Below are 8,343 nucleotides of genomic sequence, written 5' to 3'. Positions count from 1 at the left end.
TCATATTCCCTACAATATAATACATAATACAATAATGTGGTCAGCTAACACATTAAATGTGTAATCATTTTGAATATAGCAGTAAGAAAACCCAATAACCTTGAGTAATACATGAGAGTTGTTATCAAGGTGTAAGTTTTGGAGTCTTTATCATGTGGGAAAGGGGCTGATTTTCAACATTTGGTATCAAAGCACCAGACTCAAACCTGGTTCAGAGCAAGAAAGAGATGGTGAACTGCAACCTTATGTAATTAGGTCAAGAGGAAGAGAGAAAGCAGAAAGCCAGATCGCATTTGGTGACCAAAAGAAAGAGTGAAAGCAAGTAGGAAGGTTGGTCATGTTTGGTGATCAGAAGAAAGAAGCAACAAAATTTCTCATTATGTTAGCAAGCAAGAAACAAAAAGCAAGCAATAAGAAATAGTAAGCAAGAAAGCAAGTGGCACGAAAAAAGAAGAAATAAGAAAAGAAATCAAGTAGCAAGAAGCAATAAAGAAAGCAAGCAAGAAGGGTTTGCAATAAGAAAAGATTGACTGATCAAGACCGAATAAGAAGCTTCAAAGACCAGGTGGCACCTAGACCGAAGACCGAGAAGCTACAAAAGACCAGGAGGCATCTAGACTAATTAAGATTTGTTCAAGACCGAAAGAGACAAATGTGACATGAGGGTTGTCAAGACTGAAATTTCAATAGAAGAAGACCGACATGTTGAATCAAATGATCAAATATTCACATTAAGACCTAGGTCGTGTTCGTGATTATGATCATAAATGAAACATCCCAAAAATCAAGAGGTAAAAATTTCATTTTTAATACGATCAAATCACCAATTATCTTTTACAAAAGCAGTCAAAGTAAAAGAGTTATCAAAATACAATCCCAAAATCGACATGTTGCGGAAACATGGGTGGAAGCGCTGCGATCAAACCAGACCTTTCTATTTTGAGCCAAAAATACCTGAAATCAAAACGGAAAACCGTAAGCACGAAGCTTGGTCAGTTCCCCAAAATACCACATACCATACATATCAACATATACTGGGCCCCGCTCGGTATATAAATCTGTCAGTCATCGGGACCCGCCCAGTATATATATATATATATATATATATATATATATATATATATATATATATATATATAAACATATAAACATGTAAACACACAACAAATGCCATAATCACAGAGATAAATAGCATACAAACTACTCATCGGGCCCCACCCGACATCGGGTCATACTCGATAACATATAAACATATACATATAACTAACACAAACTATACTCATCAGGCCTCACCTGGTATATTTCCAATATCATGCATGTAGAGTTACGCAGACAACTAGCATTCTAACCATAATAAACCATGGGTCGACATTGGTGCCTTCGACCCATTAACACAATGAGGAAACTCACCTCTACCTATGATAACTGAAACAACATTCGATATGTGGTGAACACTGCTCCTTATGCTAAACTGTAACATCCCAATGATACGGTACTTCTAATTTTAACCATATAATTTAATTATGTTGCATTTTGGGTCCCTGAGTAAAAGGAAGTATGCATTGGAAGCCCTAGTGGCATTTTTGTAATTTGGGAAGTTTGGGTTCGCTTAGTGATAGCTTCATTTTATTTACTTCTTTTTATAGTTTATTTTAGCATATTTCATTCATAATTTAGATAATTTTTATGCATATTTTCCTTTTTGTTATTTTATGACTATTTCGGGTACTCTCGAATCTTGTGAGCATAATTGCAGGTTTTCGGGTCTAGCGGAGCAGGAGTGTTCGGGACGTATAGGAGGCGATGAGATTTGGTAGACAGAAATGACGTTGGGCTTGATGGGTAGTGGCGATGATGCATGGAGTGATCTTGATGATTATTTGAAGACTTGGAGAGAAATAAACTTTAAATTTGCAAGATGCGGGGGAATATTCAAGCGTACGTAAATTATTAATCGGGCGAATTCACGAGCTTTGGAGGATTTGGAGAGGTCAAATTGGCCTTAAAATGAAGAAAAACTTGAAGAAAATGGGCTAGGAGGTGATTGGATTCGATCTGGGCCAAGTGGGCTAAGCTATGGAGGCCCAAAACCTCAAAGATGCTACATCCAGGGACCACCCGCGCAAGAGCACGCGGGTCGCGCAACCTCCTGCAGGGGCAATTTTGGAAATTCTTCTTTTGAGCTATTTGAGGAAGGTTGGTGCCCATCTTTTGCATACTCTTGGACATCCGATTTTTGAAGATTCTCTCTGGAGTTTTGGAGACTTTTGAAGGCCAAGAACCCTTGAAGAACATCATATTTTTACCTCTTGATTCTTGCTTAATGTTTGGTACAAATTTCTCTAACTTTGTTTCTTTGGGTTTAGCCATGCTTGGCTAAGCTAATCTTGGTTGACTTTTGGTTAATCATTTGAACTTTTGTTGAATGTTGAAGAATCCATGAACATGTTCTTGAATCTTTATGGAAATGTTTTGTGTTTTAACATCTTATCATTACTTGTATGTTTTAGTTCATGAGTTTAAATGTGTTTGTGGTGATTAGTTGGCTAATTTCTTGATTAAGTAAAGGATCCTCAAATTAGCAAGCAACAAATGATCTTTGTGTTGTTTTTGCTTCACACAATCATAAAAACATTTCCTCCAACATGGTGGTGAAAGCATTTGACCCCTCTTGGATTTGGTGACTTTTTGGTTCTTAATGCTAGTTGACTTTCACTAATTACATGCTATTTGGAATTAGTGACTTTGACTAAGGAAATTGTTATGAGCTTCTCTAGCCATTTCAACAATTAAGAAAAGTCTAGGTAATCTCAAGCTCCTTGGATTACTATAGCCAAATTGAGGATTAAAAACAAGTATTGCACCATTGAATTCTAATGATATGTTCATCAAAAGTCAAAGTGAGAAAACTTTAAGTCAACCATCTTTCCCTTATTGATTTTACATCAAATTCTTATTTTTGTTGCAATTGTCTATTTAAATCATAGTTAATTCTAGTTTGTTTCAAGTATTTCAAAACATCAAAACCCCCATTTTTAATTTATTGTCATATTCCAAGTATTTTACAAAGAGATTTTTCATAGAGTTATCAAATTGAACCAGTCTCCGTGGATTCGATCCCTATACCACTATACACTATTTTAGTGTGTAATATTTAGGGTTATTATTTGTGTTGGCCTCGACAACCACCACTTAGTGTACTAAGGCACGCCTTAGTATGCAGGGCGTATATACCAGGCATGCAAGCCCTAATTCTTAGGGTTTTGCTCATATTTAAACTCCATTATAACCTCATTTTCCCTCACATTATCAGCTTCTATCCTCTTGATACGTTTTTGCAACCCTAATCCATCTTGTGGAACATTTCTAAGCTTGAGTGTATGTGTTTTGTACTCTTGAAGAAGAAGTAATGAAGAGGATACCACCTTGAAGGAGTGAAGCTCTCTAGATCTAGGATCACACCACCCATTGGCACCATTTTGAGGTATCAAGTTGTAAACTTGGTGTAGTTTCTTGTAGATCTTGTTTTGGGTGTAGTTTTAGGTTCTTTCTGTCCCAAATGTGGTGTTTCATGAACAAAGCATATTCTTTGACCCATTAAGCTGTCATTTCAGACCCTCGGGAGGGTCTTGAGTCATAAAAATGGGTTTCAAATGGTTGGTTTTGCTCCATGCATCTTGTACAATGTCTTAATGGATTAAGAGGTTGATTTAAGCACTTAATGGTCATGAAAAGTCATAAAGTTGGAAACTTTATAACTCTTGAGTGTATTTTAGCCATAAATCTAAAATATGGACGTGAGTTCTTAAGCCATTAAACACTTAATGAGTTTTGAAGCTTATGTACACCCTGCATACTCGGAGTACGCCCTGCGTACGAGATCAACCACCCCGTTGGTGGTCAACATGCGAGGATGCAAGTATGCCCAGCATACCTTCGGAGTACGCCCCACATACTCATTCTGAGGTGACTCTGTTGGGTTCACTCATTTGACTTAGTGGGTTTGACCAAGTTTGACTTAAGGGTACTTTGGGTATTTTGGGATTGTGATTATGATTGGTCATTTGGTTGGATAGGTGACAATTTGGGCTGAGATTCGGAATTGAAACCTCATCAGCTATTGTTCAGTCTGTGAGGCGAGTTTTGATAACTTGATTATTTGTATATATTTTAGCAATCTTTTCTTTTACTTTTAGCATTTTTAATATTCTTTTTGCATTAAATCATTAGATTTATTGTTCTGAACATTTTTACTCGTTTAAGCTATTTTTGTGTAGATTGGTACGAGCAAGATGGTATTTTGGAGCATCATTGTAGCATCCCAAAAATAGTCTAAAAATTTCGTTTTAATTTAATAATAAACCATAGTCATCGAACATCATATAAAAATCATAAATAGTGTATCTCAAGATATCGTAACAATCGTCAAAATATCAGAGTATAAACATCCCGGGCTGAACAGATAGTGTGTGCACTACAATCTTCCCGAGCTCCTCTTTTGAAACTGAGTACATGAAACCAAAACTGAAACTGTAAGCACGAAGCTTAATGAGCTCCCCCAAAACTACCACATACAATACAATAACATATAAAACAACTACTGGGCCTTACCCACTACATCAGGACAAAGTCCGAAAACTGCATCGAACTGAAGTCCAGAACTAACCAGGGCCTTGCCCTCTGCATCGGACCGAAGTCCGGAAACTGCATCAGACCGAATTCTGGAATTAACCAGGGCCTTGCCCTCTGCATCGGACCGATGTGCGGAAACTGCATCAGACCAAAGTCCAGAACTGACTGGGACCTTGTCCCCTGCATCGGACCGAAGTCCGGAACTAAATACATTGGATCGAACTTCGGAACTGACTGGGACCTTGTCCCCTGCATCAGACCGAAGTCCGGAACTGATTGAGCATAACATAGCATAGCATAAACATATCAACTAGCATAAACATATATACTGCATACTGCATCGGACCGAAGTCCGGAACACATAACACAAAGACATGCTTGAATCACAAAGACCTCAAGCACACTAAACTACTGCATCAGACCAAAGTTCGGAACTACTGCTAACTAGACGGGCCGGCATTGTGGCCGTAGACCTGTTCCTACTAGAAGGAAAACTCACCTCACACTGCTGAAGTCCCGCTGATAGAACCATAGCTGCTCGATGATAGATTCCCAATCTGTCAATATCAAAACATCGCCCAATTAATAATTAGGTTCCATCATATATCCATAAATCCATATTGGGGTTAAAATATTATTTTACCCCTAACATGGCTTGATTAAAGCCCAAGGCCCAATCCGAAGGCCCAAAAATCAACTATGAGTCAAAGCCCAACATATGGCCCAATTTTCCAAATTGGGCCCAACCCCTCATATGGACCTTACCCAAAAGTCCATCCTAATATTCTAGTCCATATGATTATTCTTGGATGGCCCATTATTGGCCCAATTACCAAAACCCAATAGGAAGACCCAACTTAAGGACCAAGCAAGATTAGGGGTTTCTCATAGAATGACAATTAGGGTTAATTACCATTTTATGTTCAAACTCTTACCACTTCATTATATATATATATATATATATATATATATATATATATATATATATATATATAAATTCTCGACTTATGATGAATCGTACCATATAAATTATGGCTTTTGAAGGTAAAATCCATCTCTAATAAAATTATATGCCACACCATTGCAAGACTCGATAAATGTATTTAAATTGATTTTAATAAAATTAACTCATTGTTTAATTAAATTTGGGTACAATTCTTGAATCAATAAACTTCAGCCCAAGATAGAAAATAGCCCATGAACTTAATAGTAATGTTATACCATTTGCAAGCCCACCACATCACGCCCTAATTCTAAATGAAGACCACCAAAGTCAAAATTAGTCAAAAGCTTATACCTTTCTTTTTGTTCCAGAAATCGGATGGAGCCACGAGACCTCCAAAACGAGGCACTTCAAGCCTCCTTCAATGACGATGCCCGCCTTCTTAACCATTATCCTTCTCGCAGAAAAACATCCCATCGAATGTATCCTTACACTCTGATAAAATCGCAAGCAAAGTCGGAACAAAGAAGCACAAAACGTTGGTCTTCGTTGAAATCTCCTATCGTTTGCTGCTACTGCCCAGAGACCATCCACGATGGGTCGTCCATTCCCCCCGTCGACTACTTTCGATCGCGTATCCCTCTATCTCACTGCTCACACCATTAACTGATGTCATCAGAAACCATGGAGAATCTTATCAGAAAACTTGAGGGAATCGGAGTTGACACACACACAAAACATTCAACATACCCTTGCGGCTCCCTCTCTCACTTTCCCCAAACCATAATGCCTTAAATGCTAGATTTATATCGATAACTTTGGTTGATTCGAATGCCTTTCGGGTCGAGTTCTTACAGGTCCAAGAGAGAAAATGGGAAAGAACATCATGTTGCGCTCCTGCAATGGTTAACCAGAAAAAGACAATGAAGTTCTAAAACTTGGCAAGTCTAGTCCCTGGGATGCGATGTGGGGAAGGGATACGGGTATATCTCGTGATCCATTTCAAACATTTGATCAAATTATTCAACTTCAGCCCCCCATCCTAATTCGTTTTCAAACTAAATACAAAACATATCAAATAGACCCTGCCCTCAGAAATCTTTACAAACTGAATCCAAAACTTACTTTTTAAACCCTGATCTCATAAATTTCTTTCATAATAGATCCATAAATCACTAATAAACCCTTAAACCTTCAAATCTTTTCAATTTAAGTCCCGTACATACACTTTTAACCCTCGACTTTCAAAATTCTTCACAGACTAGTCCGGGACTTACATTTATTAATTTATTTAAATAAACGGGGTGTTACAATCGTTAAAGCCACATTGAATTTTGTAACATCCAGAGTTTCGGGTATGATTTAATTGTATTTATTTATTCAAGGAAAAGGACGGACTCGACGAGTTGGTGCCACGACTCGTCGAGTAGGTGAGGAAGTTTCTGCGAATCTTCGCGACTACACTCGACGAGTCGGTTATATGACTCACCGAGTCTGCGCTGGCAATTGAAACCCTAAATCCCGGGTTTGGGAGCCTATTTAAGGGCACTCATAGCCTCCCATTGCGGCTACCAGTCCCTTGAGAGAAACCCTAAGTGAGCTAAATCGTTTGTGAGTAGGAGAGGCCATATTTGATCTTTCTATCATTGGTTTAGCAAGAAGAAGGTGATCAAGATCAAGAGGAGGCTGAAGGAGGTGCTATTTGAAGGAATTCTAAGCTCAGGAGTGCTTATTTGAGGTATAATCTCGATCCATCTTCTGTTTTGGTGATTGTTTATAGAGTTAGGGTTTTCTAGACCCTTTGGTAGATGGTTTTGATTGAGTATTGGTTCCTTTTCGTATTATGGTCTTGGATCTGGATCCATAGAGGTCTAGAGACCTTACTCCTTTGAGCTTTATGTGGATTGATGGTGAATATGAACTTAGGATGCCATATTAGAGGTCATTTCTTCAAATAGAACCTTGGACCCTTTACATAGGCATCAAGCTTCGAACTTTACGTAATTATTGGGACTAGAAAGGATAGATCTATTGAGTAGAGCTTCAGATCTGACCTCAGGAAGCCATTGGAAGTGAGCATGGTTTGGACTCACCGAGTCCATGAACAGACTCGACGAGTCGAGTCGAGTTGTCCCAAGACTGTGAATCTAGAGAGTGACCTGTCGAGTTAAGTGAGTGACTTGGTGAGTCAAAAGAGAATCAAAGGAGTAGAGTTCACGTGTAGACTCGCTGAGTCGCCCAAGTGCACTCGACGAGTCAGGTCAAAGTTTGACCGTTGACTTTGTTGACTTTTAGGGATTGGTCAACAATGGGGTCTTTGAGTCAAGATATGGGTAAAATGGTCTTTTACCCATCTGAGGATGATAAGAGAGGGTTGGGTCTAGTCTCGAGAGTTATATTTATGAGCGTATCTTACTTTATGTTATTAGGCGAAGGCTAGACTATACTGCTACCGAGTCAGGGATTTACCGAGACATCTGAGGTGACTCTTCTCACTATACTTTACCTTGAGTGGTAATTAGAGTTATGTGATAGAGTTATTGTATGCTATTTATGTGATGTGTTGCACTGCATTATTTATATGTGATTTATGTGAAGGTTCACAGAGCTAGGACCAGAGGGTCCACAGAGTTAGGGTCCAAGGGCCCACAGAGTTATAGCCTCGAGTGGCTAGTATGTGTTATGTGTAGTATTTTGGGGAACTCAATAATCTTTATGCTTACAGTGTTATGTGTTATGTGTTTCAGGTACCAGTGATGATCGCGGGA

At 38.5% G+C, this 8,343-nt stretch overlaps 1 long non-coding RNA gene across 1 annotated transcript; it reads right to left on the bottom strand.

Moving 5' to 3' along the window:
- Positions 1-4,382: 4,382 nt before the first annotated feature.
- Positions 4,383-6,045, bottom strand: LOC145018001 (uncharacterized). The gene is made up of 3 exons (XR_013666767.1): positions 5,930-6,045; positions 4,612-5,189; positions 4,383-4,504 (listed from the first exon to the last, which is right to left on the bottom strand). It is a non-coding gene; the product is annotated as an uncharacterized LOC145018001 (long non-coding RNA).
- Between the last annotated feature and the right edge of the window lie 2,298 nt (positions 6,046-8,343).

This window comes from Lactuca saligna, chromosome 9 (assembly GCF_052625555.1).
Source record: "Lactuca saligna cultivar CGN05327 chromosome 9, ASM5262555v1, whole genome shotgun sequence".
Taxonomy (NCBI): domain Eukaryota; kingdom Viridiplantae; phylum Streptophyta; class Magnoliopsida; order Asterales; family Asteraceae; genus Lactuca; species Lactuca saligna.
This window is presented reverse-complemented; position numbering and strand designations above follow the sequence as displayed.